This window comes from Pelophylax lessonae, assembly GCF_965119305.1.
Source record: "Pelophylax lessonae genome assembly, chromosome: 8".
Classification (NCBI taxonomy): Eukaryota; Metazoa; Chordata; class Amphibia; order Anura; family Ranidae; genus Pelophylax; species Pelophylax lessonae.
In genome coordinates, this window is record NC_138775.1 from 300,378,331 (window position 1) to 300,397,226 (window position 18,896).

Consider the following 18,896-nt stretch of genomic DNA (forward strand, 5'->3'; position numbering starts at 1 on the left):
ACTTTGAATGACAATTGCGCGGTCATGCAACGGTGTACCCGCATGACATTTTAATAATTTTTTTGAGGCGTACAGAGCTTTCTTTTGGTGGTATTTAATCACCACTGAGTTTTTATTTCTTGCTAAACAAACAAAAAAAAACGAAAATTGTGAAAAAAATAAAATGTTTGTTATACAATTTTGCAAATAAATATTAATTTATTTACATATTTTCTTCTATACTGATGTGCACTGATGAGGCTGCACTGATGGGAATTGAAGAGGAGGCATTGATGAGGCTGCACTGATGAGGAGGCACTAATGAGGTTGCACTGATGAGGCTGCAATAATGTGCACTGAAGAGGAGGCACTGATGAGGCTGCACTGATGAGGCGGGACTGATGAGGCTGCACTGATGACCACTGATGAGGCAGCAGTGACGAGCACTGAAATGGAGGCACTGATGAGCAGGCACTGATGGGCACTGAAGAGGAGGCACGGATGAGGCTACACTGATTAGCACTGATGAAGCGGCACTGATGAGCAGGCACTGATGGACACTGAAGAGGAGGCACGGATGAGGCTACACTGATGAGCACTGATGAAGCGGCACTGATGAGCAGGCACTGATGGACACTGAAGAGGAGGCATGGATGAGGCTACACTGATGAGCACTGATGAGGCGGCACTGATGAGGCTGCACTGATGAGCACTGATGAGGCGGCACTGATAAGCACTGAAGTGGAGGCACTGATGAGCAGGCACTGATGGGCTCTAAAGAGGAGGCACTAATGAGGCTACACTGATGAGGTGGCACTAATAAGCACTGATTAGGCTACACTGATGAGCACTGATGAAGCGGCACTGATGAGCAGGCACTGATGGGCTCTAAAGAGGAGGCACTAATGAGGCTACACTGATGAGCACTGATGAGGCGGCACTGATGAGGCTTCACTGATGAGCACTGAAGTGGAGTCACTGAAGAGGCTGCACTGATGAGCACTGATGAGGCTTCACTGATGAGCACTGAAGTGGAGGCACTGATGAGGCTGCACTGATGAGGCTTCAATGGTGAGCACTGAAGTGGAGGCACTGATGAGGCTGCACCGATGAGCCGGCACTGATGAGGCAGCACTGATGAGGCGGCACTGATGAGGCTGCACTGATGAGCACTGATGAGGCTTCACTGATGAGCACTGAAGTGGAGGCACTGATGAGGCTGCACTGATGAGCCGGCACTGATGAGGCGGCACCGATGAGGCTGCATTAATGTGCACTGATGAAGAGGCACTGATGGGGTTGGATGGAAGGGAAAATGAAGATACTACCTCAATGCAATTGATTATTGACACCGTTCAATTTCCCCGGTTGACAGAGGAACACAGAGTGACACTCGAGGCGCCGATGCGGCCGATGAGATTGCTGAAGCCACAGCCCAATTCTCTAGATCCAAGTCCCCAGGCCTAGATGGCCTACCAATAGAATTCTACTCTTTATTCTCCGAAATACTACTATCAAAACTTCTAACCCTGTTACCTTACCTCCACCGCTAAGAGAAGCAATAATAGTCCTCATTCCAAAGCCAGGCAAAGATCATGGCCTACCTGAGTCCTACCGACCCATTTCCTTACTCCAAGTGGATATTAAGATTCTGGCTAAGATTCTGTCTAATACACATAATCGAGTAATAATGTCTTTAATTCATGAGGATCAGTCTGGCTTTATTTATGCCTGGCAGGAATACCTCTTTTAATTTGAAAAAGCTCTTTATGAACCTTCAAGCGCAACATGACAATACTGGTACAAGAGTAGTTGTCACCTTAGACACAGCTAAGGCATTCGATTCGGTGGAGTGGCGCTTCTTGTCAGACTTGTATAAAGTACTCGAAATTTCTACTTGAGTAAAAGTACAAGTGCTCGATCAAAAAGTGACTTGAGTAGAAGTGGAAGTGCTCGCAGAAAAAGTTACTTAAGTGGAAGTACTAAAGTATTCAACATTTTTTTTACTTAAGTATTGCAAGTAGTTTTTTCAAAAAATTTGCTACTTAAGTACTAAAAGTAAAAAGTACCAGTAGTTTCGAAAAAAAATGTCTACTCAAGTACTGAAAGTAAAAGTACAAGTACTGTGTTATGTAGTTATTAAAGAAAGAAGTCAAAAGTTTGAACATCATATTGTTTTTTATTATTTCAAATTATTTATTCAAATGATTAACCTAAAGGACAATCACAATTCCTTAGGCTGTAACTTTTTGTAAACATGTTTTTTTTTCTCCACAGCTTATTGGTGCGCAAAATCATACATAAACCAATGTGATATACAACAATATATTCCAATAATGAAATAAAGGAAGAGTGTATGAAATCTAAGTCAATAAAAAGTTCAAAATATTGTGAATCTTCAAATATATATATGTGACAAAACAAGATGAATATAATTTCATATCTGCTGTTAATGGGAAAGAACCTCCCAACCAGGGACGGCCTTAGGTGTTAAAGCGCCCTGTGCGAGCTGATCCTGTGGCGCCCCCACGAGCGCCCTGCACATTTTTTCTTGCACTTTTTTTGCACTTCATTTGACTTTTCTTTTTTATGATCACTACAAACTTAGCCCCCCTTACATTAGAGACCCCCCTTACATCAGAGACCCCCCAACAGAGCCCCCCTTACAACAGAAACTCCCCAACGGAGCCCCCTTACAACAGAAACCCCCCACAGAGGCCCCCCTTAAATCAGAGCCCCCTTACATCAAAGACCCCCCACACAAAGGCCCCTTTACATCGGAGACCCCCCACACAGAGCCCCCCTTACATCAGAGACCCCCCACACAAAGCCCCCTTACTTTAGAGACCCCTCACACAAAGCCCCCCTTACATCCAGAGACCCCAACACAGAGCCCCCTTACATCAGAGACCATCCCCACAGAGCCCCCCTTACATCAGAGCCCCCCCATAGAGCCCCCCCAGAGCTCCCCCTACATCAGAGCCCCTCCACACAGAGCTCCCCTTACATCAGAGCCCTCCCACACAGAGCCCCCCTTACATCAGAGACCCCCCTTACATCAGAGACCCCCCACACAGAGCCCCCTTACATCAGAGACCGCCCACACAAAGCCCCCCCTTAAGTTACATCAGAGACCCCCCATGTTTCCCTCAACCAAGATGGCCGCCAGTGCCATCGATCGCACTGCGCATGCGCACGTGCCTCTACTGCGCGGCCGCCGGAATCCCCGCCTCCCAGCGCTGAGACGTCAGCGAATGGAGACAAGGAGGGGAGGAGCAGAGTGGCCGAAGGCCGCCACACATGTCAGAGCGCCGAGAGGCGCATGTGGGAGCACTCCACGCCGGCCCAGCGGAAGCCTGGAGCGGAACAACGCTACCCAAATGGCCAGAGACCAGGTACCCATGAAAAAGGGGGGTATCTTTACCTTTGCCTTCCTATAGAAAAGGGGAGGGGAGGGGGGAAGGCAGAATAGGGAGGATAATTGAAAGAGTAGGAGAGAGCAGTAAGGAGGGAAACCAAACAAAAAAAAAGAGGGAAAGGCAGAGAAAAGTAACGAGTAACGATGCAGCACAAAAAAAAAATATCGGAGTAGAAGTATCGAAATCATCGAAAAAATGTAGTGAAGTAAAAGTAGAAGTAGGAGAAAAAAATTCTACTTTAGGAAAGGACAGATACCGCATTTCGGTACTTAAGTACAGTACTTAAGTAGTTCTACTTCGTTACTATACATCTATGCTTCTTGTGAACATGCCTAGAACGATATGGTTTTGGACCCAAATATGTCAGATGGATTCAGCTGCTATATCAGTCCCCGGTAGCCAGGCTATTAGCAAATCTGATCAGTTCCTTATTACCAGGGGGACAAGACAAGGCTGCCCTTTGTCCCCCCTATTATATGCGCTGTCTGCTGTACCTCTGGCGATCATGGTGCGTACTCATCCAGGGGTGGTCAGGCTTCAAATGGGCTCGTTTATTGAAAAAATCAGTATATATGCGGATGACACACTGGCATACCTAGCGGATGCTGAAGACTCCCCGTCATCAGCCTTGAATATCATAGAACAGTTTGGGACTTTTTCTGGTCTTAAGATCCATTGGGACAAGTCGCAAATACTCCCGTTAGTTAGTTTTCCACCCACTTCTAAGCATTAAAGATTTACCACTAATGAGGGCTAATTATATCAAATACCTTGGGATCCAGATCACTAAATCCCCAGCGGATTATGTATTAAACAATGTTCAACCCCTTTACAATCTGATTAAATTTAAAGCGCAAACTTGGGCCAAATTGCCAGTTGGAGTGATGGGTCGTAATAATTTAATAAAAATGACACTTCTTCCCAAAATTCTATATATTTTATGGCATTCATCAGTCTACCTACCCCTTAAATATTTTTTTTTTGATTCAAAATACAACCAACCCCTTAAATATTTTAAATCTTTGGCAGCGTTAATTAAGCCGTTTGTACGGGGAACCAGCATGCACAAGTTACCATGGCGAAAACTTAAAAGCCCCACAGATCTTGGAGGCACTGGACTTCCCGATATAAACTTGTATTACCTAGCAACTCAATTGTCCCAATTATTCCATCTAACCAAAATTAGATAAACACAGATTTATCTTCCTTCTTTGTCCCAAATGGTCACACTCTATAACTGACCCTTTATATGCAATATTAGGTGGATTACGGGGAGCAGAGAATTTGGGAGACACTAAAGGTGCTTTTCCACTGCATGGTACCGCTTGGTACGTGTTAGAACGGTTTGGTACAAAGGCACTTTTCCACTACATGGTACGGCTCGCTTAAACAGTACCACCTCGGTTGGAGTTTCAAGCGGGCCGTACCGATACCATATCCCACAATCCTTGGCATTCAGCCTTGATTGTTTGTCACGACTAGCCACTGATTGGTCAGAGAATCGTTGTAATCCCACCCACTTACTACTTTAGTGGAAAAGCAAACCGAGCCGAGTAGAGCCTATACAGTGCTGAAACGTGCCGACTCGTACCACACAGTGGAAAAGCAAACTGAGCCGAGCTGGGCCAAGCAGTGCCGAGTGGAGCCAAGCCGGTTTTTGCAGTGGAAAAGTGCCATAAATCCCTTCTTTATCATTACAGGAGTACATGGGACGTTATATCGGACAAACTTAAACTTCCTCAATTTCGCTCATTTACACCATTGTGGCATAACTCTTCTCTTCAGGAATTTAGAACTATTTATAACTCGAGTGTATGGAGTTCCAGAGGCATTTACTACTTGTCCCCAGGGGCAGACAGGCAACTTTTGGCCCAGGGGGCAAGTACAAACCAGAGGCCTATGGTGCAGCGACTCGGCCCCCCTCCAACTTTCCCTCACCCCCTCCCACTCTCTCAATCCTCCTCCTGACCCCCATTCCAAGCTGAAGCCCTGCTCCAGGTACTCTCTACTTAACGTCTGAATCCGGGATCCCGACCTGGTTAGCAGGGGGAGATTGGGGGGAGCTGGGACAGAAGAGTCTCCAGTGGGGCATAAAACCAGCCTATGCTCAGACACAGTTTACACCATCCATGCTGGGGGGGGGTTGGGGGAGGAGGCCTGTGCTTTGTCCCTGTCTTCAACCCGCACTCAATAGGTCAGCGGCAGGGACCCTTTACTTCTTTTCACCAGGAATCCTTTAGACATGTCTGTGGTGCAGCCTTTTTAGGGGGAATCAGAGCGCCCCAGGGGGCAATTGCCCCCCCCTGCCCCCTGGCCCAGTCCTCCCCTGCTTGTCCCACATATTAATTGATGGTACTCTTAAAGAGGTTGTAAACCCATATATATATATATATATATATATATTTTTTTTTGTAACCTGAAAGAGAAACACATAATGAGCTAGTATGCAGTGCATACTAGCTCATTATGAAATACTTACCTTAGAACGAGCACCCGCCGTGCCGCCCGCTTACCTGTATGACGGGCAACATGTCCATTCGCCCTCCTTCCGGGATCGCGGCATCCGGTCATCTGATTGGCCGGAGCCGCAGTGGCGTCACATTTCCGCGCACGCGCGTGGGAGCCGACGGTCACGGCACGGGGCTCTGAAGGAACGGCACCAGCGGCCTTTCCTTCAGAGCGCATGCGCCAGTGACGTCACTGGCTGCATGTAAGGTAAATATCTCCTAAACTGTGCAAGTTTAGGAGATATTTACAGTACCTATAGGTAAGCCTCATTATAGGATCACCTATAGGTGTCAGAGGAGGGTTTACTTCCTCTTTAAACCCTTTGATAGATTAAAAGAAGAGTTTCAACTACCAAATCAAATGTTCTTTAGGTACATACAGATTCGCCACGCCTTTCAAAAGAAATTTTCTAATTATATCCCCCACCTAGAATCTATATCTGCTATGGAATTAGTGATGGGTAAAGATTCTAAAAAACTAATATGAACATTTTATCCTATGCTCCATGAACCCTCTTCTACTGTTCTCGCTTATGCTATTAAACCTAGGTGGGAAAGGGATGATGTGGATAAAATGGAAGGTGAAGAGTGGAGTGAGGCGTTGGAGGCTTGTAAGCTGGTGCCTCCCAAGCTGTCAGATCGCCTTACCCAATTATACTTCTTGCATCGCTCCTATCTTACACCGGTAGGATTGGCAAGATATAAGACAAACCAGAGTGCTCTCTGCCCAATGTGTAAAAACGACCTTGGAATTTACTATCATTTAACTTGGCAATGTACCAAAATTCAAAACTATTGGAAACAAATTATTCAATTTCTACATGATAACATGGGTTCTCCCCTAACACTAAACCCCAAATCATGCTTATTAGGAATATTCCCTGACATAGGCCTTGATAAATTCACTACTACCTACCTTTCTGCAAGAAATTCTCTTCTCAGCCAGAAAGCTCATTGCCAAGCGATGGATGAGGGAGCATCATTACCAAGCGATGGAAGAGGGAGCATCATTGCCAAGCGATGGATGAGGGAGCATCATTACCAAGCGATGGATGAGGGAGCATCATTACCAAGCGATGGAAGAGGGAGCATCATTGCCAAGCGATGGATGAGGGAGCATCATTGCCAAGCGATGGATGAGGGAGCATCATTGGCAAGCGATGGAAGAGGGAGCATCATTACCAAGCGATGGAAGAGGGAGCATCATTGCCAAGCGATGGATGAGGGAGCATCATTGCCAAGCGATGGATGAGGGAGCATCATTGCCAAGAGATGGATGAGGGAGCATCACTGCCAAGCGATGAATGAGGGAGCATCATTGCCAAGCTATAGATGAGGGAACATCATTGCCAAGCTATGGATGAGGGAACATTGCCAAGCGATGGATGAGTGAGCATCATTGCCAAGCTATGGATGAGGGAACATCATTGCCAAGCGATGGATGAGGGAACATCATTGCCAAGCGATGGATGAGGGAGCATCATTGCCAAGCGATGGATGAGGGAGCATCATTGCCAAGCGATAGATGAGGGAACATCATTGCCTAACTATGGATGAGGGAGCATCATTGCCAAGCGATGGATGAGGGAACATCATTGCCAAGCTATGGATGAGGGAGCATCATTGCCAAGCGATGGATGAGGGAGCATCATTGCCAAGCGATGGATGAGGGAGCATCATTGCCAAGCGATGGATGGGGGAACATCATTGCCAAGAGATGGATGAGGGAGCATCATTGCCAAGCGATGGATGAGGGAGCATCATTGCCAAGCTATGGATGAGGGAACATCATTGCCAAGCGATGGATGAGGGAGCATCATTGCCAAGCGATGGATGAGGGAGCATCATTGCCAAGTGATGGATGAGGGAGCATCATTGCCAAGCTATGGATGAGGGAACATCATTGCCAAGCGATGGATGAGGGAGCATCATTGCCAAGCGATGGATGAGGGAGCATCATTGCCAAGCGATGGATGAGGGAACATCATTGCCAAGCGATGGATGAGGGAGCATCATTGCCAAGCGATGGATGAGGGAGCATCATTGCCAAGCGATGGAAGAGGGAGCATCATTGCCAAGTGATGGATGAGGGAGCATCATTGCCATGCTATGGATGAGGGAACATCATTGCCAAGCTATGGATGAGGGAACATCATTGCCAAGCGATGGATGAGGGAGCATCATTGCCAAGCGATGGATGAGGGAACATCATTGCCAAGTGATGGATGAGGGAGCATCATTGCCAAGCTATGGATGAGGGAACATCATTGCCAAGCTATGGATGAGGGAACATTGCCAAGTGATGGATGAGGGAGCATCATTACCAAGCTATGGATGAGGGAGCATCATTGCCAAGCTATGGATGAGGGAGCATCATTGCCAAGCGATGGATGAGGGAACATCATTGCCAAGCTATGAATGAGGGAACATTGCCAAGTGATGGATGAGGGAGCATCATTGCCAAGCGATGGATGAGGGAACATCATTGCCAAGCGATGGATGAGGGAGCATCATTGCCAAGCGATGAATGAGGGAACATCATTGCCAAGCGATGGATGAGGGAGCATCATTGCCAAGCGATGGATGAGGGAGCATCATTACCAAGCGATGGATGAGGGAACATCATTGCCAAGTGATGGATGAGGGAGCATCATTGCCAAGCGATGGATGAGGGAACATCATTGCCAAGCGATGGATGAGGGAGCATCATTGCCAAGCGATGAATGAGGGAGCATCATTGCCAAGCGATGAATGAGGGAGCATCATTACCAAGCGATGGATGAGGGAGCATCATTGCCAAGCGATGAATGAGGGAGCATCATTACCAAGCGATGGATGAGGGAACATCATTGCCAAGCGATGGATGAGGGAGCATCATTGCCAAGCGATGAATGAGGGAGCATCATTGCCAAGCGATGGATGAGGGAACATCATTACCAAGCGATGGATGAGGGAGCATCATTGCCAAGCGATGAATGAGGGAGCATCATTGCCAAGCGATGGATGGGGGAGCATCATTACCAAGCGATGGATGAGGGAGCATCATTGCCAAGCGATGGAAGAGGGAGCATCATTGTCAAGCGATGGATGGGGGAGCATCATTGCCAAGCGATGGATGGGGGAGCATCATTGCCAAGCGATGGATGAGGGAGCATCATTGCCAAGCGATGGAAGAGGGAGCATCATTGTCAAGCGATGGATGGGGGAGCATCATTGCCAAGCGATGGATGAGGGAACATCATTGCCAAGCGATGGAAGAGGGAGCATCATTGTCAAGCGATGGATGGGGGAGCATCATTGCCAAGCGATGGATGGGGGAGCAGCCTCCTGGCTTTCAGGAGTGGCTGACAGTGGCTGACAGAAATCAACACCACTCTGCCATATAAGAAGTTTATATATATATCCATAGAGGATGTCCTCTTAAATACCATTCAATTTGGGATAGGTGGCTACAGACTACTGAGACACGTGGATGATATATACAGTATCTCACAAAAGTAAGTACACCCTTCACATTTTTGTAAATATTTTATTCTATCTTTTCATGTGACAACACTGAAGAAATGACACTTTGCTACAATGTAAAGTAGTGAGTGTACAGCTTGTATAACAGTGTAAATTTGCTGTCCCCTCAAAATAACTCAACACACAGCCATTAATATCTAAACCGCTGGCAACAAAAGTCAGTACACCCCTAAGTGACAATCTCCAAATTGGGCCCAAAGTGTCAATATTTTGTGTGGCCACCATTATTTTCCAGCACTGCCTTAACCCTTTGGGCATGGAGTTCACCAGAGCTTCACAGGTTGGCACTGGAGTCCTCTTCCCCTCCTCCATGATGACATCACAGAGCTGGTGGATGTTAGAGACCTTGCGCTCCTCCTCCTTCTGCTTGAGGATGTCCCACAGATGCTCAATAGGGTTTAGGTCTGGAGACATGCTTGGCCAGTCCATCACCTTTACCCTCAGCTTCTTTAGCAAGGCAGTGGTCGTCTTAGAGGTGTGTTTGGGGTCGTTATATTGGAATATTGCCCTGCCCCCCAGTCTCTGAAGGGAGGGGATCATGCTCTGCTTCAGTATGTCACAGTACATGTTGGCATTCATGGTTCCCTCAATGATCTGTAGCTCCCCAGTGCCGGCAGCACTCGTGCAGCCCCAGACCATGACACTCCCACCACCATGCCTGACTGTAGGCAAGACACACTTGTCTTTGTACTCCTCACCTGGTTGCCCCCACACACGCCTGACACCATCTGAGCCAAATACGTTTATCTTGGTCTCATCAGAGCACAGGAGATGGTTCCAGTAATCCATGTCCTTAGTCTGCTTGTCTTCAGCAAACTGTTTGCAGGCTTTCTTGTCCATCATCTTTAGAAGAGGCTTCCTTCCGGGATGACAGCCATGCAGACCAATTTGATGCAGTGTGCTGCGTATGGTCTGAGCACTGACAGGCTGACCCCCCCCCCACCCCTTCAACCTCTGCAGCAATGCTGGCAGCCCTCATACATCTATTTCCCAAAGACAACCTCTGGATATGACGCTGAGCACGGGCACTCAACTCCTTTGGTGGACCATGCCGAAGCCTGTTCTGAGTGGAACCTGTCCTGTTAAACCACTGTATGGTCTTGGCCACCGTGCTGCAGCTCAGTTTCAGGGTCTTGGCAATCTTCTTATAGCCTAGGCCATCTTTATGTAGAGCAACAATTCTTTTCTTCAGATCCTCAGAGAGTTCTTTGCCATGAGGTGCCATGTTGAACTTCCAGTGACCAGTATGAGAGAGTGAGAGCGAAAACACCAAATTTAACACACCTGCCCCCCATTCACACCTGAGACCTTGTAACACTAACGAGTCACATGACACCGGGGAGGGAAAATGGCTAATTGGGCCCAATTTCGACATTTCGACATAGGGGTGTCCTCACTTTTGTTGCCAGCGGTTTAGACATTAATGGCTGTGTGTTGAGTTATTTTGAGGGGACAGAAAATTTACACTGTTATACAAGCTGTACACTCACTACTTTACATTGTAGCAAAGTGTCATTTCTTCAGTGTTGTCACATGAAAAGGTAGAATAAAATATTTACAAAAATGTGAGGGGTGTACTTACTTTTGTCAGATACTGTATATCCATAGAGGATGTCCTCTTAAATACCATAAAATATGGGATAGGTGGATACAGACTACTGAGACACGTGGATGATGTATATATATAGTAAAACTGAATCCCCTTTTTATTTGCCTGGTAATTACTAAGATTGCTCTCCCTCGTACCTCTTTATTGACCTAAAGACATGCTGTTGATTTAAAAGACGGATTCCATTTATTATATGCTATGGTTTATCTTTCATAAGTTTATACATGTCAGGGATGAAAGACTCCTGTTAAAGTTACATTGTTCCATGCTTATTCCTGCTCTACTATCTGTCGTACCATTTTTCAAATGTAAGATACTGTTTTCAATAAAAGACTGTTTAATTGAAAAGTGGCCCCAGCAGGGGATTTGGTGCGGGGTCACTTTTATGGGCGGCGGGAGAGGTGTCCCCCCCCTCCCACCGGTCATTTTTCCCGCTTACCGGAGCCGTCGGTAGCGGGGAAGATGATACGGTCCTTTCCCCTCCCAGGCAGGAAGTCAAGTGAGGGCAAGCTGGCCCCCACTCCACTCTATGGCTTTGGAGGACCGGAGCGACGTCATACGTCACTTCCTTCCAACGGCCTTAAAAGGCCCATTTTTTTTCTGCTTTTTAGTGTAGATGTGAGGTCTTTTTGACCCCAGATCTCACATTAACTACTTAAGCCCCGGAGGATTTGGCTGCTCAAAGACCAGGCCCTATTTTGTGATTCTGCACTGCGTGACTTTAACGGACAATTGCACGGTTGTGCGACGCTGTACCCAAATGAAATTGACGTCCTTTTTTTCCCACAAACATAGCTTTCTTTTGGTGGTATTTGATCACCTGTGTGATTTTTTGATCATGCGCTATAAACAAAAAAAGAGCGTAAATTTTGCAAAAATAACAATATTTTTCACATTTTTTTATATGAAATTCTCAAAAAAATTAAAAATCAAAATTTTTTAACATTTTCGGCCAATTTGTTTTCTGCTACATATTTTTGGTAAAAAAAAATCGCAATAAGTGTATTTTGATTGGTTAGCGCAAAAGTTATTGCGTTTACTAACTATGGGAAAGAATTACGTCATTTTTATTGTTTTTTTTTAACTCGTAATGGCGGTGATCTGCGATGTTATTTGCAGGACTGCGACTTTGTGTCGGACAGATTGGACCCCTGACTGACATTCTTGGGGGAACCAGTGACATTACTACAGTAATCAGTGCTATAAATATGCACTGTCACTGTAATAATGCCAATGGCAGGGAAGGGGTTAACATTACTGGTGATCAAGGGGTTAAGTATGCCCCTAGGGGCGTGATTCTAACTGTGGGTGGGGCGTGGCTTGTGATGTAACCACATTGACATACAATCCTACATAGCAAGATCACATAGCCTCTGTGATTACTTTAGTGAGAATGACAGACAGTTGTGTTTACATCAGCCGTCTGTCTTTCTCCCTCTCCTGCGGGAGATCGCGAGTGACCGGCGGACATCGGAGCCGCTGGTCACACGCGCTGGCACCCCAGGGAACAAACGGTTGTCCTGCTTATTTCTTTTACAAGGGATGTTTACATTCTTTGTAATAGGAATAAAAGTAATCCAAAAAAACAAAGAATAAAAGGTAAAATAAATAAGAAAAAAACATTTTTAAAGCGCCCCGTCCCTCTGAGTTTGCGCGCAGAAGTGAACGCATATGCAAGTTACGCCCCCACACATGTAAACGGTGTTCAAACCATACATGTGAGGTAACGCAATTCCATGACTAGACCTCCTCTGTAACTGTAAACTGGTAACCATTACAAAATTTCAAAGCGTCGCCTGTGGAGATTTTTAAGTACTGTAGTTTGTTCACATTCCACGAGTGTGCGCAATTTTTAAACCGCAACATGTTAGGTATCTATTTACTCGGGATGACATCATCTTTCACAGTAAACAAAAAAATTTGGCTACTTTAGTTTTTTTTACATTCAGTGAAGTGTATTTTTTCCAAATAATTGCGTTTAAAAGATTGCTGCACAAATACTGCGCGACCAAAAATATTTCAACGACCGCCATTTTATTCTCCGATGTCTTTACTAAAAAATATATATATATATAATGTTTGGGGGTTGTAAGTAATTTTCTAGCACAAAATACTGATTTTATCTTGTAAACAACAAGTGTCAGAAATAGCCCTGGTCCTTAAGTGGTTAAGATTAGGGCCCTTTCACACGGGCTTTCCGATCGGGTCCACACCTGATCAGACCCTCCATGCACCCCTATGGAGTGGTGACATGTCCGCTGACACCCGCCGCTATCTGATCCTGTCTGCCAAATCCAGACAGATGGTGATCCTAGAATAATGAAACCCCAGCAAAGTATGATCCAATTTACTACAGCAGGGGAAAAAATTCCTTCCTGATCCCCCAAGAGGAAATCGGATATTTCCTGGATCAACTTTACCTATAATATTATTACCCACTTATATTATGTACACCCAGGAAAGAATCCAGGACTTTCTTATAGCAATCTACTGGGCTGGCCAGAACCACCTCTGGAGGGAGTCTATTCCACATTTTCACAGCTCTTACTGTGAAGAAACCTTTCTGTATTTGGAGATGAAATCTCTTTTCCTCCAGATGTAAAGAGCGCCCCCTTGTCCTCTGTGATGGCCTTAAAGTGAACAACTCAACACCAAGTACACTATATGGACCCCTTATGTATTTATACATGGAGATCATATCCCCCCTTATGTATTTATACATGGAGATCATATCCCCCCTTATGTATTCATACATGGTGATCATACCCCCCTTATGTATTTATACATGGAGATCATATCCCCCTTATGTATTTATACATGGAGATCATATCCCCCCTTATGTATTTATACATGGAGATCATATCCCCCCTCATGTATTTATACATGGAGATCATATCCCCCTTATGTATTTATACATGGAGATCATATCCCCCCTTATGTATTTATACATGGAGATCATATCCCCCCTTATGTATTTATACATGGTGATCATATCCCCCCTTATGTATTTATACATGGTGATCATATCCCCCTTATGTATTTATACATGGTGATCATATCCCCCCTTATGTATTTATACATGGAGATCATATCCCCCTTATGTATTTATACATGGAGATCATATCCCCCCTTATGTATTTATACATGGAGATCATACCATCCCTTATGTATTTATACATGTGATCATATCCCCCCTTATTTATTTATACATGGAGATCATATCCCCCCTTATGTATTTATATATGGAGATCATATCCCCCCTTATGTATTTATACATGGAGATCATACCCCCCCCTTATGTATTTATACATGGTGATCATATCCCCCCTTATGTATTTATACATGGAGATCATATCCCCCCTTATGTATTTATACATGGAGATCATATCCCCCCTTATGTATTTATACATAGAGATCATATCCCCCCTTATGTATTTATACATAGAGATCATATCCCCCCTTATGTATTTATACATGTGATCATATCCCCCCCCCTTATGTATTTATACATGGAGATCATATCCCCCCTTATGTATTTATACATAGAGATCATATCCCCCCTTATGTATTTATACATAGAGATCATATCCCCCCTTATGTATTTATACATGGAGATCATATCCCCCCTTATGTATTTATACATGGAGATCATATCCCCCCTTATGTATTTATACATGGTGATCATATCCCCCCTTATTTATTTATACATGGAGATCATATCCCCCCCTTATGTATTTATACATGGTGATCATATCCCCCCTTTATGTATTTATACATGGAGATCATATCCCCCCTTATGTATTTATACATGGTGATCATATCCCCCCTTATGTATTTATACATGGTGATCATATCCCCCCTTATGTATTTATACATGGTGATCATATCCCCCTTATGTATTTATACATGGTGATCATATCCCCCCTTATGTATTTATACATGGAGATCATATCCCCCTTATGTATTTATACATGGAGATCATATCCCCCCTTATGTATTTATACATGGAGATCATACCATCCCTTATGTATTTATACATGTGATCATATCCCCCCTTATTTATTTATACATGGAGATCATATCCCCCCTTATGTATTTATATATGGAGATCATATCCCCCCTTATGTATTTATACATGGAGATCATACCCCCCCTTATGTATTTATACATGGTGATCATATCCCCCCTTATGTATTTATACATGGAGATCATATCCCCCCTTATGTATTTATACATGGAGATCATATCCCCCCTTATGTATTTATACATAGAGATCATATCCCCCCTTATGTATTTATACATAGAGATCATATCCCCCCTTATGTATTTATACATGGAGATCATATCCCCCCTTATGTATTTATACATGGAGATCATATCCCCCCTTATGTATTTATACATGTGATCATATCCCCCCCCCCTTATGTATTTATACATGGAGATCATATCCCCCCTTATGTATTTATACATAGAGATCATATCCCCCCTTATGTATTTATACATAGAGATCATATCCCCCCTTATGTATTTATACATGGAGATCATATCCCCCCTTATGTATTTATACATGGAGATCATATCCCCCCTTATGTATTTATACATGGTGATCATATCCCCCCTTATTTATTTATACATGGAGATCATATCCCCCCCTTATGTATTTATACATGGTGATCATATCCCCCCTTTATGTATTTATACATGGAGATCATATCCCCCCTTATGTATTTATACATGGTGATCATATCCCCCCTTATGTATTTATACATGGTGATCATATCCCCCTTATGTATTTATACATGGTGATCATATCCCCCCTTATGTATTTATACATGGAGATCATATCCCCCCTTATGTATTTATACATGGTGATCATATTCCCCCCTTATGTATTTATACATGGTGATCATATCCCCCCTTATGTATTTATACATGGTGATCATATCCCCCCTTATGTATTTATACATGGTGATCATATCCCCCCTTATGTATTTATACATGGTGATCATATCCCCCCTTATGTATTTATACATGGAGATCATATCCCCCTTATGTATTTATACATGGAGATCATATCCCCCCTTATGTATTTATACATGGAGATCATATCCCCCCTTATGTATTTATACATGGTGATCATATCCCCCCCTTATGTATTTATACATGGCGATCATATCCCCCTTATGTATTTATACATGGAGATCATATCCCCCCCTTATGTATTTATACATGGAGATCATATCCCCCTTATGTATTTATACATGGAGATCATATCCCCCCTTAATCTCCTTTTCTCAGGAGAGAATTCAGTTACTCTGATCTCTCCTCATAGCTGAGCTCCTCCATGCCTCTTATTAGTTTGGTTGCCCTTCTCTGCACTTTCTCCAGTTCCCTGATATCCTTTCTGAGAACTGGAGGCCAAAACTGAGCTGCATATTCCAGATGAGGTCTTACTAATGATTTGTACAGATGATGTCTCTCTCTCTGGAGTCCATTCCTCTGTTATACAAGAAAGGACTTTGCTTGCTTTGGAAACCGCAGCTTGGCATTGCATGATATTATTAAGCTTAGGATCTACCAGAACACCCAGATCCTTCTCTGCTGTGGATTCCCCCCAGATCCTTCTCCGCTGTGGATTCCCCCAGATCCTTCTCTGCTATGGGTTCCCCCAGATCCTTCTCCGCTATGAATTCCCCCAGATCCTTCTCTGCTATGGGTTCCCCCAGATCCTTCTCCGCTGTGGATTCCCCCAGATCCTTCTCTGCTATGGGTTCCCCCAGATCCTTCTCCGCTATGGGTTCCCCCAGATCCTTCTCCGTTATGGATTTCCCCAGATCCTTCTCTGCTATGGGTTCCCCCAGATCCTTCTCCGCTATGGATTTCCCCAGATCCTTCTCTGCTATGGGTTCCCCCAGATCCTTCTCCGTTATGGATTCCCCCAGATCCTTCTCCGCTATGGATTTCCCCAGATCCTTCTCTGCTATGGGTTCCCCCAGATCCTTCTCTGCTATGGATTCCCCCAGATCCTTCTCCGCTATGGATTCCCCCAGATCCTTCTCCACTATGGATTACCCCAGATCCTTCTGCACCATGGGTTCCCCCAGATCCTTCTCTGCTATGGGTTCCCCCAGATCCTTCTCCGCTATGGATTTCCCCAGATCCTTCTCCGCTATGGATTTCCCCCAGATCCTTCTCCGCTATGGATTCTCCCAGATCCTTCTCCACTATGGATTACCCCAGATCCTTCTGCACCATGGGTTCCCCCAGATCCTTTTCTGCTATGGGTTCCCCCAGATCCTTCTCCGCTATGGATTCCCCCAGATCCTTCTCCGCTATGGATTCCCCCAGATCCTTCTCCGCTATGAATTCCCCCAGATCCTTCTCCACTATGGATTCCCCCAGATCCTTCTCCGCTATGGATTCCCCCAGATCCTTCTCCGCTATGGATTCCCCCAGATCCTTCTCCACTATGGATTACCCCAGATCCTTCTGCACCATGGGTTCCCCCAGATCCTTCTCTGCTATGGGTTCCCCCAGATCCTTCTCCACTATGGTTCCCCCAGATCCTTCTCCACTATGGATTCCCCCCAGATCCTTCTCCGCTATGGATTCCCCCAGATCCTTCTCCGCTATGGATTCCCCCAGATCCTTCTCCGCTATGGATTCCCCCAGATCCTTCTCCGCTATGAATTTCCCCAGATCCTTCTCTGCTATGGATTCCCCCAGATCCTTCTCCGCTATGGATTCCCCCAGTTCTTCTCCCCCTAGTATGTATGATGCATGCATATTCTTAGCCCCCAAGTCCATAACTACATTTATCAACATTAAACCTCATTTGCCACATAGTTGCCCAATGAAACAGAGCATTGAGGTCAGCTTGTAAGTTGGAGACTTCCTGTAAGGAAGTTATTCCACTGCAAAGCTTGGTGTCATCTGCAAAGACTGAAATCCCAACCCCCCCATCATTTATAAAGATATTACAAAGTAAGGGTCCCAACACTGAACCTTGGGGTACCCCACTGATAACCTTACACCATTCAGAGTAAGCATTCAGACGCTGCGCTCGGGTGTGAATGTGGCCTTAAAGAGCGATTTCCTCCCCATCCTGGGATTTGGGATCATACAACCTCCAATGATAGAATTCTGGAGGACATTGTGTATGCCACTGCCACAGAGGACCCCCAGAAATGGCAGATGGGTTACTGCAGGTTCTGGAAGACTTAGAGTGGTGGATAGAAGACAAGTCCCACAGTCGGTGGTTCTCCAAAATTCATTTGCAGCACTCTCAGAATGTAAGGACAACATGGATATGGACTCAAGCACAGAGGGTGAGAAACCATCGACTCCTATGTCTAATGTATGCAAGACTGCAGCCAAGGACAAAAAAGATAAAGTGAAGTCTCAAAGGAAGCAGCTGTTGCTGGGTGATTCAATCATAAGAAGTGTGGAGCTTAAAGAAAATGGTTTTGTGAGATGTCTCCCTGGTGCTACTGCTAGGCGAGATAGAAGACGTATTATTAATATTGTTAAGCAAGCAAAGCAGGAAGGGGACGTGGATGTTCTTGTCCATCTAGGGACAAATGACCTGGCTTGCAATGAAATGTCAGAGGTGAAAAAATCTTTTATCACACTTGGAAATGACATACAGCATTTTGCATCCACCATTTCATTTTCTGAAGTTCTGCCTGTGCATAATGTTCAGAATGATAGGCAGAGGCGCATAAAGGAGTTCAACATATGGCTTAGTAAATGGTGTCAAGAGCAAGGATTTGGCTTTGTTTCTCATGATAGCTCTACTTGGAATAGAAAGGAACTGTACAAAAAAGATGGTTTGCACCTTTCTCTCAAAGGAACAAA